Source organism: Papio anubis, chromosome 4 (genome assembly GCF_008728515.1).
Source record: "Papio anubis isolate 15944 chromosome 4, Panubis1.0, whole genome shotgun sequence".
In the NCBI taxonomy this organism is placed as follows: Eukaryota; Metazoa; Chordata; class Mammalia; order Primates; family Cercopithecidae; genus Papio; species Papio anubis.
In genome coordinates, this window is record NC_044979.1 from 6528487 (window position 1) to 6545575 (window position 17089).

The 17089-nt window shown below is 47.6% G+C and overlaps 1 pseudogene across 1 annotated transcript; it reads right to left on the bottom strand.

The window, feature by feature from the left end:
• Positions 1-1788: 1788 nt before the first annotated feature.
• LOC101011864 lies at positions 1789-3078 on the bottom strand (annotated as a pseudogene). The gene has a single exon (XR_160484.4). The product of XR_160484.4 is annotated as an ATP synthase F(0) complex subunit B1, mitochondrial pseudogene (transcript).
• Between the last annotated feature and the right edge of the window lie 14011 nt (positions 3079-17089).

The window sequence follows — 17089 nt, forward strand, 5'->3', positions numbered from 1 at the left end:
GTAACAAATGACCATGAATTCCCATCACGCAATCACTATATGTCCTAGAGACTGAGTGCTATCCAATAAAAATTAAATTATTTTGCCAATAGGGAGGGAAACTGCTGAGTAGCATAAATTGGATTCCAGGCAATCTGGACACAGCGTACTGCCAAAAACTAGGTCCAAATGTTTCTTGCCATTGTGCAATCTCACAAGCAACAGGTTTTGGAGGAGCCGGCTTTCCAAGGGTCTCTCCTCTCCTTACTGATGTTCATTCTAGAACATTATCAGAAGCAGGACAGCAGGAATTCTCATGTAATTATAGTAGAATGAATAAAGCAAGACTATGTCATTACAAAAATATCTTCACCAGATATTAACTTGGTCCTTTCCAGCAGAAGTTGTGCTGGGAAACAAGGAGGTCACAGTGAATGGGGTGGAGCAACAGAGCAGGCACAGGATGGAGGAGGGTAAATGGGAACCCACACTTGCTGCCTTCACTGTTTCATTCAGCAGAACCTCTAGTTGCAACAATGTGTATCTGAAAACTGGGTGCAGAGTTACAATATGTTTCTGAGAAAAGACCTTTTATCAGAGGAATACCAGTCTTTTTCAACTGCCAGGCCCAGAGAGGCGCTGAAATGAGACAGCAATCGCGCCGTACTCTCCCCTTTTTGAGCTATGTATTCATGTCTTGAAACTGCTTACTATTGCCACAAGTAGCTATAAATTAACCTAATAATGCCACACTGGACACTATAGCCACAACCTACAGCTTAACAATGTAGAGCCCACCAATAGTTTATTTGATGTTAATGTAAATTGTTGGTAACAACTCAGGAATTGCCTTTTTTTTTTCTTTTGTTTTGTTTTGTTTTGTTTTTTTGAGACGGAGTCTCGCTCTGTCGCCCAGGCTGGAGTGCAGTGGTGTGATCTCAGCTCACCGCAACCTGCGTCTCCCGGGTTCAAGTGATTCTCCCGCCTCAGTCTCCTCAGTAGCTGGCACTACAGCTGCCCACCACCGCGTCCAGCCAATTTTTGTGTATATATTTTTTTAGTAGAGATGGGGTTTCACCATGAAGGTCAGCCTGGTCTCGAACTCCTAACCTTGTGATCTACCGGCCTTGGACTCCCAAAGTGCTGGGATTACAGGCGTGAGCCACCGCATCCGCACCCAACCAGGAATTGCTTCTTTTTTCCCTTTAAAAATCCACTTGTGACCAGGCATGTTGGCTCACACCTGTAATCCCAGCACTTTGGGAGGCTGAGGCAGGCAGATTACTGAGGTCAGGAGTTCGAGGCCAGCCTGACCAACACGAAGAAACCTAGTCTCTACTAAAAATACAAAATTAGCTAGGCGTGGTGGCACAATGCCTGTAATCCTAGCTACTCGGGAGGCTAAGGCAGGAAAATCACTTGAACCCCGGAGGCGGAGGTTCCGGTGAGCCGAGATCGTGCCATTGCACTCCAGCCTGGGCAACAAGAGCAAAACTCCATCTCAAAAAAAAAAAAAAAAATTCACTTTTAACTGCTGCTAACCTGAGTGCAGATTCAGGGTAACTGGAATCTACGTTCTCGGGTTGCAATCCTCAAACTTGGCCCAAATAAACTCTCTATTTAGATTAATTTTGCCTCAGCTTCTTCCCTTTAGGTCAACATTTCCATGTCTTATCCTTCTATTTCGTGTACTTGCCTTACACAAAAAAGTGCAAAGTGAATTCTCTGCAAGAATAACTTGCAGAACAACATATGGCCACTGAGTTCCTGATATCTAGAGCTGATAGTTAAGGTAAAAATGATACTGTATTTTTTTCATTCAATTGTCACTTTATTGCAAGATGGTAGAATTAATTGCAAATTTAAACTATAACCTGGTAATCTTTAATCAGGCAGCAGGTTTTAATAAAGGCAAACTGCTTATTCAGAAGTGGTCATGGAACTCAAATGCAGAGTAAAAAGGATGAGAAACATCTGACTGGCCAATAGATTTTGTGCTTTCACTATATGAAATAAACTTTTCATTTTTAAGAGAGGTAAATTATAACTTCAGTAGACACCAATATAGAAAGATTTTGTCGCATAGACTGGTTTCCATTTAGTCAGTCAACTATTTCTAGCTGTCTCAATTGGGATAGATACATTTACATAACTGGCTGTGCTTGAGCCTTCTTTGCCAGAAGCTTGAGGTCCGCAATGCACTTAGCAGTTGTCTCCTTTTCCTGCTGTGCAGAGATGCTCTGCACCACGTGCTTCTCCACCCAATTTATCATGTGCTGTTGTTCCTTTCGACGCATCATGTTCTGCACAGATATATGATAGTCCCAGCGATTCTTTACTTCCTTATATACTTTATACAGTCGTTCCTGGTAAGTAACTTCCAAAGCCACAGCAGTGTTATTCCTCTGCACATCGAAAAGGTAATGGAGCTTCTGAACCAGTGCCTGCTGTGACTTCTCCAAATCAATTGCATCCTGGATTTGTTGGATGGAAGCCTGCTTCGCCTCTTCTAGTTGGGCAAGTTTTTGCTCATTGAGTTTATCAGCAAATTCTGCAACAGAGGCACCATATTTTTTAATTGCATAGACAAGTAACGCTACTACTAATATGGTTGAGAAGGTCTCTGCAATAATCACATATATTTCTTTGGATAAAGCATACCGGATAAGCCTAGTTCCGAGCACATAAGGTCCTGTTACACCAGCTTTAAGATAAAGAAACTTGAAGAATTCCTCAAGGATCAGTCCAAGACGAACTTTTCCTCCACATTCAGGGAAAGGTGGTAGAGGGCCAAGGTGTGGCTGCCTGCGTGAAAGGTCCTTGTTGCCTGCAATACCCCTGGACCTAGGAAGGCTGCATTCTTCAGAGAGGGGGCCGCTGTGGCAGTGGCAGAAAGTTCCACCCGGGACAGCATGGTCAGCAAAGGTCCAGGCAGCAGTCTTAGCATCCCTGTGACCCCGACCAGAGACTGTCAGGGGCAGGAGCAAGATGGCTGCTCACCAATACTGTATTCTTAATCCAAACTTTTTTCTTTTTTTTGAGACAGAGCCTTGCTCTGTCTCCCAGGCTGGAGTGCATTGGCGCGATCTCTGCTCACTGCAACCTCTGCCTCCTGAGTTCAAGCAATTCTCCTGCCTCAGCCTCCCGAGTAGCTGGCACTACAAGTGCCCACCACCATGCCTGGCTAATTTTTGTATTTTTAGTAGAGATGCGGTTTCACCATGTTGGCCACGCTGATCTCAAACTCCTGACCTCAAATGATCTGCCTGCCTTGGCCTCCCAAAGTGCTAGGATTACAGGCATGAGCCACCACACCTGGCCCAAACATTTTTTTCTTTTTTTTTTTTTTTTTTGAGATGGAGTCTCACGCTGTCACCCAGGCTGGAGTGCAGTGGCAGAAGCTCCGCTCACTGCAACCTCTGCTTCCTGGGTTCAAGCGATTCTCGTGCCTCAGCCTCCCAAGTAGCTGGGACTATAGGCATGTACCACTGCACCCAGCTGATTTTTGTATTTTTTTTTTTTAAGAGATGGGGTTTTACCATGTTGGTCAGGCTGGCCTCAAACTCCTGACCTCATGATCCACCCGCCTTGGCCTCCCAAAGTGTTGGGATTACAGGCATGAGCCACTGTGCCCGGCCCCCAACATTTTTAATTATATTAATTTATACCAACAAAAATGCATAAAATTAACTGTACTTGTTTTTTGCAGAATAGAAAGAGCCCACATTTTGAAATCTCTAAGACCTGCATTCAAAGCCCATCTTAGAAGTGAGGCCAGGCGCGGTGGCTCATACCTGTAATCCCAGAACTTTGGGAGGCCGAGTAGGGTGGATCACCTGAGGTCAGGAGTTCAAGAACAGCCTGACCAACATGGTGAAACCCCGTCTCTACTAAACATACAAAAATTAGCTGGGCATGGTGGCGTGTGCCTGTAATCTCAGCTACTTGCAAGGCTGAGGCAGGAGAATCGCTTGAACCTGGGAGGCAGAGATTATAGTGAGCCAAGATCGTGCCATTCCACTCCAGCCTGGGCAACAAGAGTAAAACTCCATCTCAAAAAGAAAAGAAAAGAAAAGAAATGTATGTTTTTGTATGAGTAATTTAATATCTCTGAGCTTTAGTTTCTTTGTCTGTAAGAAAGGCTTTTTCTGAGTTTTAAAGTTAGTGTATAAAAATACCAAGGGCTGGGCATGGTGGCTCATGCCTATAATCCCAGCCATTTTGGAGGCCAAGGTGGGAGGACAGTTTGAGCCCAGGCATTCAAGACCAGCCTGGGCAACATGGCAATACCCCACTTCTACAAAAAAAAAAAAAAATTAGCCAGATATGGGAGTGTACCTGTAGTCCCAGCTGCTCAGGAAGCTGAGGCAGAAAGATCACATGAGCCCAGGAGTTCAAGGCTACAGTGAGCTATGTTCAAGCCCCTGCACTCCAGCCTGGGCAGCAGAGTGAGTCCTTGTCTCAAAAATGAATCAATAAATAAAATTTTTAAAAATAAAAATGCTAAGTAGTGTCACATGGCAAGTGTCCATATCATTACTGCCCTGGTCCTCAGCAGCTGCCTTCTTCTAACTCAAGGGGGTCCAATCTTTTGACTTACCTGGGCCTCATGGAAGATGAAGAATTGTCTTGGGCCACACATGAGATACACTAACACTAATGGTAGCTGATGAGCAAAAAAAAAAAAAAAAAAAAAAAATCACAAAAAAACTCATAAGGTTTTAAGAACGTTTACGAATTTGCATTAGGCCGCATTAAAGCCATCCTGGGCTGCATTTGGCCCACAGGCCATGGGTCAGGCTTGTTCTCATTGGTGATTCTCTCAACTTTAGATTTGTGTGGCCAACATCACACAGCTGTGTTTGGTTACCTGGATTATAACCAAGGTATAAAAAATGGTTGAAAGACACCTATCCTCAATATTACTTAAGATTTGAGACATCTTTTCATTAATAGAAATGAGCTATGTTGAATTATTCATGTCCTCATACCAACTCTCCCTTGTGTCCAAAGACACTTAATGGTCACGGTGCCAGAACTTCTGTAATTCAAAGCCAAATAGTCCATGTCGGTCAAAGGTACAGGCTTTGAGACCAAACTTCCTGATTTAAATCTCAGTTCTGACTTGATGCATTTGTTACCTTAGGCAAGTTACTTAACCTCTCTGTGACTCAGTTTCCATCTTGTCAAAAGGCAGGAAATGACTTCACAGGGCTGATGTGAAGAATAAAGACATGGTTTATTACTTTATTACCTTACAATTAGCTTATTACCTTACAGGTTCAAGGCCATCCTGGGCAACATGGCAAAACCCCGTCTCTACAAAAAAAAATTTAAAAATTAGTCAGGCATGGTGGCACGCACCTGTAGTCCAAGCTACTTAGGGGACTGAGGCAGGAGGATCACCCGAGCCCAAGAGGTCAAGGCTGCAGTGAGCCAAGATCATGCTACTGCACTGCAGTCCAAGTGACAGAGCGAGACCCCATGTCTTAAAAAACAAAGAAAAAGAAAAATTACCGCTGGAAAATGTTCCAGCCCCTCTTCAGTGTTTTCTTGTAAGATGCTATATTAGTCTGTTCTCATACTGCTATGAAGAAATACCTGAGACTGAGTAATTTATAAAGAAAAGAGGTGTAATGGACTCACAGTTCTCCATTGCTGGGGAGGCCTCAGGAAACTTAACAATCATGGCAGAAGATGAAGGAGAAGCAAAGATACATCTTACATGGTGGCAGGTGGGAGAGCATGTGTTCGAGTTCAGGGAAACTGCCCTTTAGAAACCATCAGATCTCGTGAGACTCACTCACTATTATGAGAACAGCGTGGGGGAAAGCCACCCCCATGATTCAATTGTCTCCATCTGGTCTCTCCCTTGACATGTGGAGATCACAGGGATTACAATTCCAGGTGAGATTTGGATGGGAGGGAACACAGAGACAAACCATATTAGATGCCATGGTGACTGTGAGTGCTTTCAGTGACCTTAAGTGCCTGACCAATGCTTCTTTGAATAAGACTGCCTTGAAGATGCTCACAAGGAAGCCCACAGCTTTGTGCCTAACGCAAGGGCAAAGCGATGCAGCCCAACCAGGCGTGGTGGTATGCACCTGTAGTTCCAGCTACTCAGGAGGCTGAGGCTGTAGGATCAATTGAACCCAAGAGTTGGAGAATAGCTGGGCAACCTAGCAAGATCCCACCCTCCCTGCAAACAACAAAAAACAAAAGCATACAGCTTGACATGGGCACGACTTGCTTTTAAATTGAGCTTATCTTTTCTTTGTTTTTGACACAAGATCTTGCTCTGTTGCCCAGGCTGGAGTGCAGTGGGACAATCAAAACTCACTGTAGCCTCACACTCCTGCAAGGGATCCTCCCACCCCAGCCTCTCAAGCAGCTGAGTGAGTGCTCACACTGCTCCTGCCTGCAGACCCTCTCCACTGCCCCTTTCACCATCTCTCTTTCTCAGCCTACCTGCCCAGGACTCACGTTCAGCCCCCCAGCTTCCTTCCTCCTGGCAGTAGTTATCCTTTCTCTCTCATCAGTTAACTCTTAACTCTTTCCAGAAAGATCCATCGAGCTCTAGAGTTTCTGCCCATCTCTCCCACTCTGGTCTGCAGGTCTCATTCCTGAGAAGGACATAGGCATTTAGAAAGTAACTCAAACATTTCAGCCAAAATACTCCCCAAAGCTCCTTACTGAGCAAGGAAGGGATTACTAATAATTTCCCTATCCCCTAATACTTATATAGATATGAATACTGGCCGGGCGTGGTGGTTCACGCCTGTAATCCCAGCACTTTGGGAGACCGAGGCAGGCTGATCACGAGGTCAGGAGTTCGAGACCACCCTGGCCAATATGGTGAAACCCTGTCTCTACTAAAAATACAAAAAAAATAGCCGAGCATGGTCATGGGCCTGCAGTCCCAGCTACTCGGGAGGCTGAGGCAGGAAAATCGTTTGAACCCAGGAGGTGGAGGTTACAGTGAGCCAAGATTGTGCCACTGTACTCCAACCTGGGTAATAGAGGGAGAGACTCCATCTCAAAAAAAAAAAATACTTATGCCGTCATACTGCAGATTTCTCTACCACGCTGGAACTAGTCTAAGTGTAGTTTCCCACTTTTGAAGTGGCTGAATCTTAATTTTTACAAAGCTGGATTCTGGTTCCCATGGACCCACCCACTGCAGGAGCTGGTGGCCCACAGTGTAGTAAACAAGAACCCTCTCGCTTTGGTGTGAACATTGCTATGGTTTGAATGATGGCGTGGCGTCCCCTCCAAAACTCATGTTGAAACTTCATCCCCAGCGCAGTGCTGTTGAGAGGTATGGCCTTTGGGAGGTGGTAAAGTGGGGAGGGCTCTGCCCCCATAGGTGGGATTAACACCCTTACAAAAGGGCTCACTGGCCAGGCGTGGTGACTCACGCCTGTAATCCCAGCACTTTGGGAGGCTGAGGCAAGTGGGTCACCTGCTGTCAGGATTTTGAGACCAGCCTGACCAACATGGTGAAACCTCGTCTCTACTGAAAATACAAAATTAGCCAAGCATGGTGGTACATGCCTGTAATCCCAGCTACTTCAGAGGCTAAGGCAGGAGAATAGCTTGAACCTGGGAGGCAGAGGTTGCAGTGAGCCAAGACTGTGCCACTGCACTCCAGCCTGGGCAACAAGGGTGAAACTCTGTCTCAAAAATAAAAATAAAATAAAAAAGGCTCACACCTGTAATCCCAGCACTTTGGGAAGCTGAGGCAGGAGGATCATTTGAGATCAGGAGTGCAAGACCAGCCTGACAAACATGGTAAAACCCCATCTCTACTAAAAATAGTAAAAATTAGCTGGGTGTGGTGGTGAATGCCTCTAATCCCAGCTATTCAGGAGGCTGAGGCAGGAGCATAGCTTGAACCTGGGAGGCGGAGGTTGCAGTGAGCCAAGATTGCACCACTGCACTCCAGCCTGGGCGACAGAGTGAGACTCCATTTCAAAATCAAAAACAAAAAACAAAAAAAAAGAAAAGTAGGGGGCTCAAGGTTGAAGGGAGCATTTTCTTGCCTTCTGCCTTCCACCAGGAGAGGACACCGCATTGGCCCCTCCAGAGGTCACAGCAACGTGGCGCCACCTTGGAAGCAGAGAGCAGCCCTCACCAGACACCAACACCAGGTGCCGTGATCTTGGCCTCCAGAACTGTAAGAAATAAATTTCTGCTCCTAATAAATTACTCGGTCTCAGGTGTTTTGTTCTAGCAGTGCAAACAGACTAAGACAGATGTCCATCATCACAGTCCAATACAGAGCTCCGTTCAGAACTCAGTTAACTAACAGCACATCTGCCAATCAAATTCTTGCTGGCTGGTTTTGGAAAATGCAATCTTTTTTTTTTTTTTTTTTTTGAGATGGAGTCTTGCTCTGTCACCAGGCTAGAGTGCAGTAGCGTGATCTGGTTCACTGCAACCTCCACCTCCCTGGTTCAGTGGTTCCCCTGCCTCAGCCTCCTGAGTAAGTGGGATTACATACACGCGCCACCACACCTGGCTAATTTTTTGTATTTTAGTAGAGACAGGGTTTTCACCATGCTGACCAGGATGATCTCCAATTTCCTGACCTCGTGATTCGCCCGCCTCGGCCTCTCAAAGTGCTGGGATTACAGGTGTGAGCCACCGCGCCTGGCCTAGAAAACGCAATCTTTTAGTCCAGTGTCAGTAGAGCTTTCCCCCTTCTTCTCCACCCCTTCCCCACAGGGAAGGACTTCCCTTTCCCGGATGTTCTCCTGACTCAGCTTTGGTGCAGAGAAACCAGGAAATACTGTCCTCTTCTATACACAATAACAAAAACCTAGAAGCATGGCAGAAGGTCCCCAGACGGGATTCTGAAAATAATTAAGGGATCAGGACACTGGCTGTATGAAAGCCCAATAGAAACGGATTCTTTTTTTTTTCTGAGACAGAGTCTCACTCTGTTGCCCAGGCTGGAGTGCAGTGACACGATCTCGGCTCACTGCAAGCTCCGCCTCCCAGGTTCACACCATTCTCCTGCCTCAGCCTCCCGAGTACCTGGGACTACAGGCGCCCACCACCACGCCGGGCTAGTTTTTTGTATTTTTAGTAGAGACGGGGTGTCACTGTGTTAGCCAGGATGGTCTTGGTCTCCTGACCTCGTGATCCAACCACCTTGGCCTCCCAAAGTGCTGGGATTACAAGCGTGAGCCACCATGCCTGGCCGAGACGGATTCTTTAAGAATGAAAACCAAGGGTGGCTATTGTGAATCTGAGCCTCCGATCACTTTACTATCAGCTACCTTCTTCCTCCCCTTCTCTTCCTACCACTTCCTCCCGCCTTCCCCGCTCCCCTCTGTCCCATCACTGGACAGGAATGTGGTGCCCAACAGGGCTGGCTTTCACAGTCTGTCACCCGTGCAGATGCACAAAGGCCGTGTGTTTGGTTTTATTTTGTTTTTGAATTGTATTGTTAATAGTATTGTGTATAGTCATGGGGTAGAATGTGATGTTACTATATATGTATACATCGTGGAGTTATTAAACCACGCTAATGAACACAGGCATCGCCTCCATTCTGACAATTTCTTTGTGATAAGAACATTTTAAAGCTACTGTTTTAGCCGATTAGAGATATAACAATACATTATTATTAACTACAGTTGCCACGTTCTGCAGTAGATCACTAGAACCCCATGCTTAGTTTAGTCTCTGTAGCAGCTGTCTTGAAGTGCTTAATACCCTTTTTTAGCAAAGGGTCCTGCATTTTTATTTTGCACTGGATGCTGCCAATTTTGCAGCTGGTACCAATGCCTGGTCTTATGGGGGTGAAAGTGCAGGACAACCACCCTGACCTACACCCTTGGCAGGAGGGGAGAAACGAAGCCTGGGCCGTAGGGCACAGAGCGGCGATCCCACCTTGTTCATCCCTGATGAGTCCCCCGCACCCAGCACAGAGCCTGGCACACGGATATGATTCAGTGTCTGTTTGTGAAGGAAAAGGAAGGAGAAATAATGAGGGGTGGGAGGGTTAACACAAGCACTGTTTCAGCTGAACACCCCCCCAGAAGAAAAGCACTGTCCTTGCCCCTGCCCCCTTCACTGTGTGAAATGAAGACGGGGCTGTGCCTTCTCCCCAGGGACCATACTCCAAAGTAAATGAACAGCGTATACTTGACCTCAAGACCTTCCTCACTGGCAACAGAATGAATTATCCCTTAACAAGTGAACTTAAATGGCCAGTATTTGGGTTACTGTGAGCAAAGGCAGTAACGCACTTAGAGAACAGGCACCCTGTAACCCCGTACACCTTCCACAGTCACCCAGCCAGGCAGAGAAGACCCTTTTCCCTCCCACTGCGCAGTCACGTGGAGCCTCTGCTTCACGCATCCTTCCCTGTGGCCGCCTTTGAGACTCCCTTCCCAGGGGAGGTCCTCCCGGAAGCTTCTGTGCCCCTCCCTGCCCACAGCCACCTTCTCGGCCCCCCACCTCCTCTGTGTAAAGGGGCAGTTGCTACTGCTACTTGCCTGTGACCTCCTTGAGGACAACTGGGACCTCCTTGTTCCTCTTGCCCCCTCACTAACCCTGCTCTCACCTCTCCCATATCCCAAATGACTCTAGTGCTGAAATGTCACCATTCTTGTAGGTTTCATTAAGAAACCAGTTTTTGGCCAGGTGCAGTGGCTCACGCCTGTAATCCCAGCACTTTGAGGGGCCGAGACGGGCAGATCACTTGAAGCCAGGAGTTCAACACCAGCCTGGCCAATATGGCGAAACCCCGTCTCTACTAAAAGTACAAAAATTAGCCAGGCATGGTGGTGCAGCCTGTAGGCCCAGGTGCTTGAGAAGCTGAGGCAGGAGAACTGCTTGAGCCCAGGGGTTATTTGTTGTTGTTGTTGTTGTTTTGTTTTGTTTTGTTTTTCTTTTTCTTTTTTTTTTTTTTTTTGAGACTGAGTCTTGCACTGCTGCCCAGGCTGGAGTGCAGTGGCACAATCTTGGCTCACTGTCACCTCCACCTCCCGGGTTCACACGATTCTCCTGCCTCAGCCTCCCGAGTAGCTGGGATTACAGGCGCACACCACCACGCCCAGCTAATTTTTTGTATTTTTAGTAAAGACAGGGTTTCACTATGTTGGCCAGGCTGATCTGGAACTCCTGACCCCGTGATCTGCCCAACTTGGCCTCCCAAGAGCCCAAAAGTTTGAGATCAGCCTGGACAACACAGTCAGACCCCATCTCTACAAAAAAAAAATTAAAATTAGCAAGGTGCAGTGGCAGTGCCTACAGTCCCAGCTACTCAAAAGGCTGAGGTGGGAGGATCGCTTGAACCCAGGAGGTCAAGGCTGCTGTGAGCCATGATGGCGCCACTGCACTCCAAAGGCAACAGAGCAAGACCCTGTCTCAAGAAAAACAAAAAGAAAAAGTGGGAGAAGCAGAACAACACTTGAAAGGCACAGAGGCTGATTTCAGGTAATGGCTGGTGGTTCTGTGAGCTGAAGAAGGCTGTGCTGGATGAGATAAAGTCAGAAAGAAAGGTTTCGGGCCAGGAACGGTGGCTCTCACCTGTGATCCCAGCACTTTGGGAGGCCGAGGTGGGCAGATCACCTGAGGTCAGGAGTTTGAGACCAGCCTGGCCAACACAGTGAAACGCCCCCTCTACTAGAAATACAAAAAGTAGCCAGGCGTGGTGGTGGGTGCCTGAAATCCCAGCTACTCAGGAGGCTGAGGCAGAAAAGTCGCTTGCACCCAGGAGGCGTAGGTGGCAGTGTGAGCTGAGATCTTGCCACTGCACTCCAGCCTGGGTGACAGAGTGAGACTGCAAAAAAAGAAAGAAAGAAGGCAAGAAGGGAAGGAAAGAAGGAAGGAAGGAAGGAAGGAAGGAAGAAGGAAGGAAGGAAGGAAGAAGTAAGGAAGGAAGGAAGGAAGGAAGGAAGGAAGGAAGGAAGGAAGGAAGGAAGGAAGGAAGGAAGGAAGGAAGGTTGGTTGGTTGCTTTTTGTTGTTGTTGCTGTTTTCTTTTTTGAGTTGGAGTCTTGCTTCTTTGCTCAGGCTAGTGCAAGGGTGCAATCTCAGCTCATTGCAACCTCCACCTCCCGGATTCAAGTAATTCTCCTGCCTCAGCCTCCTGAGTAGCTGGAATTACAGGTACGTGCCACCATGCCAGGCTAATTTTTGTATTTTCAGTAGAGACAGGGTTTCACCACGTTGGCCAGGCTGGTCTCACACTCCTGACCTCAAGTGATCTACCCACCTTGGCCTCCCAAAGTGCTGGGATTACAGGCGTGAGCCACTGTGCCTGGCAGGAAGGTAGATTGGAAATCAAATTGGAAACAAACTGGAAAATACTTTCAATACTATTCTATGACATTTGTATTTTATTCTAAACAATAAATATCAAGGCCGGGCGTGGTGGCTCACACCTGTAATACCAACACTTTGGGAGGCCAAGGCAGAAGGATCACTTGAGCCCAGGAGTTTAAGACTAGCCTGTGCAACACAGTGAGACCCTTTTTCTATTTAAAAAGATTTTTAAATCTCCAGCCTGAGCAACATGGTGAAAGCCCATCTCTACTAAAAATACAAAAATGAGCTGAGCATGGTGGTGTGCGCCTATAATCCCAGCTACTTAAGAGGCTGAGGCAGTAGGATTGGGGGAATCACACCACTGCACTGCAGACTGGGTGACAGAGTGAGACCCCATCTCAAAAAAATAAAAATAAAATTAGCCAGGTATGGTGGTGCAAGCCTGTATTTCCAACTACTTGGGAGGCTGAGGTGGGAGGATCCATTGAGCTCAGGAGGTCAAGGCTGCAGTGAACCGAGATGGGGCCATTGCACTCCAGCCTGGGCGGCAAAGCAAGGCCCTGTCTCAAAAGAATTTAAAAAAAAAAAAAGGGTGGCCGGGCACGGTGGCTCACACCTGTAATCCCAGAACTTTGGGAGGTGGGCAGATCACGAGGTCAGGAGAATGAGACCATCCTGGCCAACATAGTGAAACTAAAAATACAAAAATTAGCTGGGTGTGGTGGCGCACACCTGTAATCCCAGCTACTCGGAAGGCTGAGGCAGGAGAATCACTTGAACCTGGGAGGTGGAGGTTGCAGTGAGCTGAGATCATACCACTGCACTACAGCCTGGAAACAGAGTGAGACGCCATCTCAAAAAAAAAAAAAAAGAAAAGAAGGAAACAAACAAACAAAGAAAACAAAACAGGGCTGGGCACGGTGGTTCAGGCCTGTAATCCCAGCACTTTGGGAGACCAAGGCGGGCGGATCACCTGAGGTTGGGAGTTCGGGACCAGCCTGACCAACATGGAGAAACCCTGTCTCTACTGAAAATACAAAATTAGCTGGGCATGGTGGCACGTGCCTGTAATCCCAGCTACTTAGGAGGCTGAGGCAGGAGAATCACTTGAACCTGGGAGGTGGAGGTTGCGGTGAGCCGAGATTGCGCCAGTGCACTCCAGCCTGGGCAACAGAGCTAGACTGTTTCAAATAAATAAATATCCAAAGATTTTTCAAAAGGGAAATATCTTTTTTTTTTTTTTTTTTTTTTTTTAAAGACAGAGTCTTGCTCTGTCACCCAGGCTGGAGTGCAGTGGCATAATTTCAGCTCACCACAACCTCTGCCTCCCGGGTTCAAGCAATTCTCCAGCCTCAGTCTCCCGATTAACTGGGATTACAGGTGCACACTACCACGCCCAGCTAATATTTGTATTTTTAGTAGAGACGGGGTTTCACCGTGTTGGTCAGGCTGGTCTCGAATCCCTGACCTCGTGATCTGCCCACCTTGGCCTCCCAAACTGCTGGGGTGTGAGGGATGATGTATCTTTGTGTCTGTGTGTCCAGGTGGGTGTGTGTGTGTCTGTGTGCCTGTTTGTATGTGTCTGTGTCCATGTGTCTGTCTGTCTGTATCTGTGTATGTCTCTATGTGCCTGTGTGTCCAAGTGGACATGTGTGTGTCTGTGTTTGTCTATGTGTGTGTCTGTGTCTGTATGTGTGTGCCTGTGTGTACGTGTCCATGTCCATGTGTGTGTCTGTCTGTGTATGTCTCTGTGTGTCTATGTGCCCAGGTGAATGTGTGTGTCTATGTGGTGTCTGTGTATATATCTGTGTTTGTGTGTCTATGTCTGTGTACGTGTTTATGTGTCTATGTGTATATGTGTGTCTTTGTGTGTGTCTCAGTGTATGTATACGTTATGTGTGTGTGTGCGCATCTGTCTTTATGTGTCTGTGTGTCCAGGTGGGTGTGTGTGTGTCTGTGTGCCTGTTTGTATGTGTCTGTGTCCATGTGTCTGTCTGTCTGTATCTGTGTATGTCTCTATGTGCCTGTAGTAATCCCAGAGTGGACGTGTGTGTATCTGTGTTTGTATCTATGGCATGTCTGTGTCTGTATGTGTGCCTGTAGTATGCGTGTCCATGTCCATGTGTGTATCTGTCTGTGTATATCTCTGTGTGTCTATGCATACTAAGGTGGATATGTAATAATATCCTATATATATATATGTATGTATTGCCTGTAATGCAGTGTCCATGTCCATGTCATGTGTATCTGTGTCTGTGTATGTCTCTGGCAATATCTATGTGTACCCAGGTGAATATGTATGTCTATATGTATGTATGTGTGTGCCTGTGTGTACGTGTCCATGTCCATGTGTGTGTCTGTCTGTGTATGTCTCTATGTGTCTATGTACCCAGGTGAATGTGTATCTCTATATGTCTGTATGTGTGTGCCTGTGTATATGTGTCCATGTCCATGTGTGTGTCTGTCTGTGTATGTCTCTGTGTGTCTGTGTGCCCAGGTGAATGTGTGTGTCTATGTGCCTGTATGTGTGTAGTGTATGTGGCCGTGTGTGTGTGTGTGTGTGTGTGAGTGTGAGTGTGTGTGTTTCTGGGTGGAAGGAGGGTGGTGGGAGACACTGGACATGTGGTCGTTCACCAGAGAACTATTGAGGTGGCTCAAATGGAATATTGTGATGGCAGCTGGGCATGGTGGCTTACACCTGTAATCTCAGCACTTTGGGAGGCCGAGGCAGGCAGATCACCTGAGGTCAGGAGTTCTAGACCAGCCTGGCCAATGTGGTGAAACCCTGTCCTTATTAGAAATACAAAAATTAGCCAGGCATGGTGGTGCATGCCTGTAATCCCAGCTACTCAGGGAGGCTGAGGCAGGAGAATTGCTTGAACCCAGGAGGCAGAGGTTGCAGTGAGCCGAGATCACGCCATTGCGCTCCAGCCTGGGCAACAGAGTGAGACTCTGTCTCAAAAAAAAAAAAAAAAAGAATATTGTGATGACAACAGTAATAGAAAAGACACGTCAGAGGTAGAAATAAAAGGTCTCAGGGACCAGTTGGATGTTTTTAAGTAAAGAAGACAAAATAATCGCTATTTGTAGCTTGGATGGCTCTGCACGTGGCGGAGCTGTCAGCTGAGATGAATGAAGGATCAGGCCGGGCACAGTGGCTCACGCCTGTAATGCCAGCACTTTGGGAGGCCGAGGTGGGCAGATCACCTGAGGTCAGGAGTTGGAGACCAGCCGGACCAATGTGGTGAAACCCTGTCTCTACTAAAAATACAAAAATTAGCCAGGCGTGGTGGCCGTGCCTATAATCCAGCTACTCAGGAGGCTGAGGCAGGAGAGTTGCTTGAACCCAGGAGATGGAGGTTGCAGTGAGCCAAGATCACACCACTGCACTCCAGCCTGGGTGACAGAGCAAGACTCCACCTCAAAAAACAAACAAAAAAAAAAGAAGAAAAAAAGAAAGAAGGATCAGACGGACTTGTCCTTCGAAGAGCTGCTGGGATTTGCTTGGAGAGATGCTCAAGAGGAGGTTGGAGACATGGCTGCGGAGCCAAGAGGGCAGGTGCCTTCGCTGCGGACCGGCCACAGGCCTTGCTGGTCCTTGCTAGCATCTGGAAGGGGTGTGGCAAGTCGGACTGATTCCTGTCTGTCTCTGCCTCTGACACGGGGATATAGAAATATCAGAACTCGTCCCCTCTTCCCAGTGCTCTGCCCGGCTCTGGCAGCAGCGTGACTTGGGCTTTCATCCCGGTTTCAATTATTTGGTCCCATTGTCCCCATAAATTTATTTGTACTTGTCAAAATATGCGTTGCAGTTTTTGGCTTGGCCAATGCGCCCCTTAGTCATCGGTTGACCATAACCCACACGTTCTGTCACCGGTTTGAAGATGCCCTTGAGCCCTGCAAAGGCATAGACAACCTTGACTGAGTCCTGAGCAAGCCCAGACCCTGCCAGAGATCCCCACACACTCCCAGTTTTTCTAAGAGCCCCTTTATCTTTCTTTGAGGGGCTCCCCCCCACCAAAAAGAATCCAGGGGCTCTTGAGCCAGGCGCGGGGGCTCACGCCTGTAATCCCAGCACTTTGGGAGGCTGAGGCGGGCAGATCACCTGAGGTCGAGAGTTCAAGATCAGCCTGGCTAACATGGTGAAACCCCATCTCTACTAAAAATACAAAGTTAGCCAGGCATGGTGGTGCATGCCTGTAATCCCAGCTACTCTGGAGGCTGAGGCAGGAGAATCACTTGAACCTGAGAGGCAGAGGTTGCAGTGAGCCAAGATTGTGCCACTGCACTCCAGCCTGGGCAACAAAGAGCATAACTCTGTCTCAAAAAAAAAAAAAATCCAGGGGCTCTTAGAAAAACTGGCTCAAGAAACAGAAGAAGGAAAGCAGGGATGAAGAAAGACCAGCTTAAGAGAGCTGATCCCAGGTGGCCTTCCAGGGATAGCTGGTCTGCCTCAAAGCGCCTTCCAGCAGCAAAGGGTCACATGAGCAAACAGGAGGGGCGGGGAACCTACCTGAGGAACCCAGCACTGTCACGGCAGCTTTATAAGAAGGGCATGGTAGGTCGGGCGCAGTGGCTCAAGCCTGTAATCCCAGCACTTTGGGAGGCCGAGACGGGTGGATCACGAGGTCAGAAGATCGAGACCATCCTGGCTAACATGGTGAAACCCTGTCTCTACTAAAAAAATACAAAAAACTAGCCGGGCGAGGTGGCGGGCGCCTGTAGTCCCAGTTACTCGGCAGGCTGAGGCAGGAGAATGGTGTAAACCCAGGAGGCAGAGCTTGCAGTGGGCTGAGATCTGGCCACTGCAGTCCAACCTGGGCG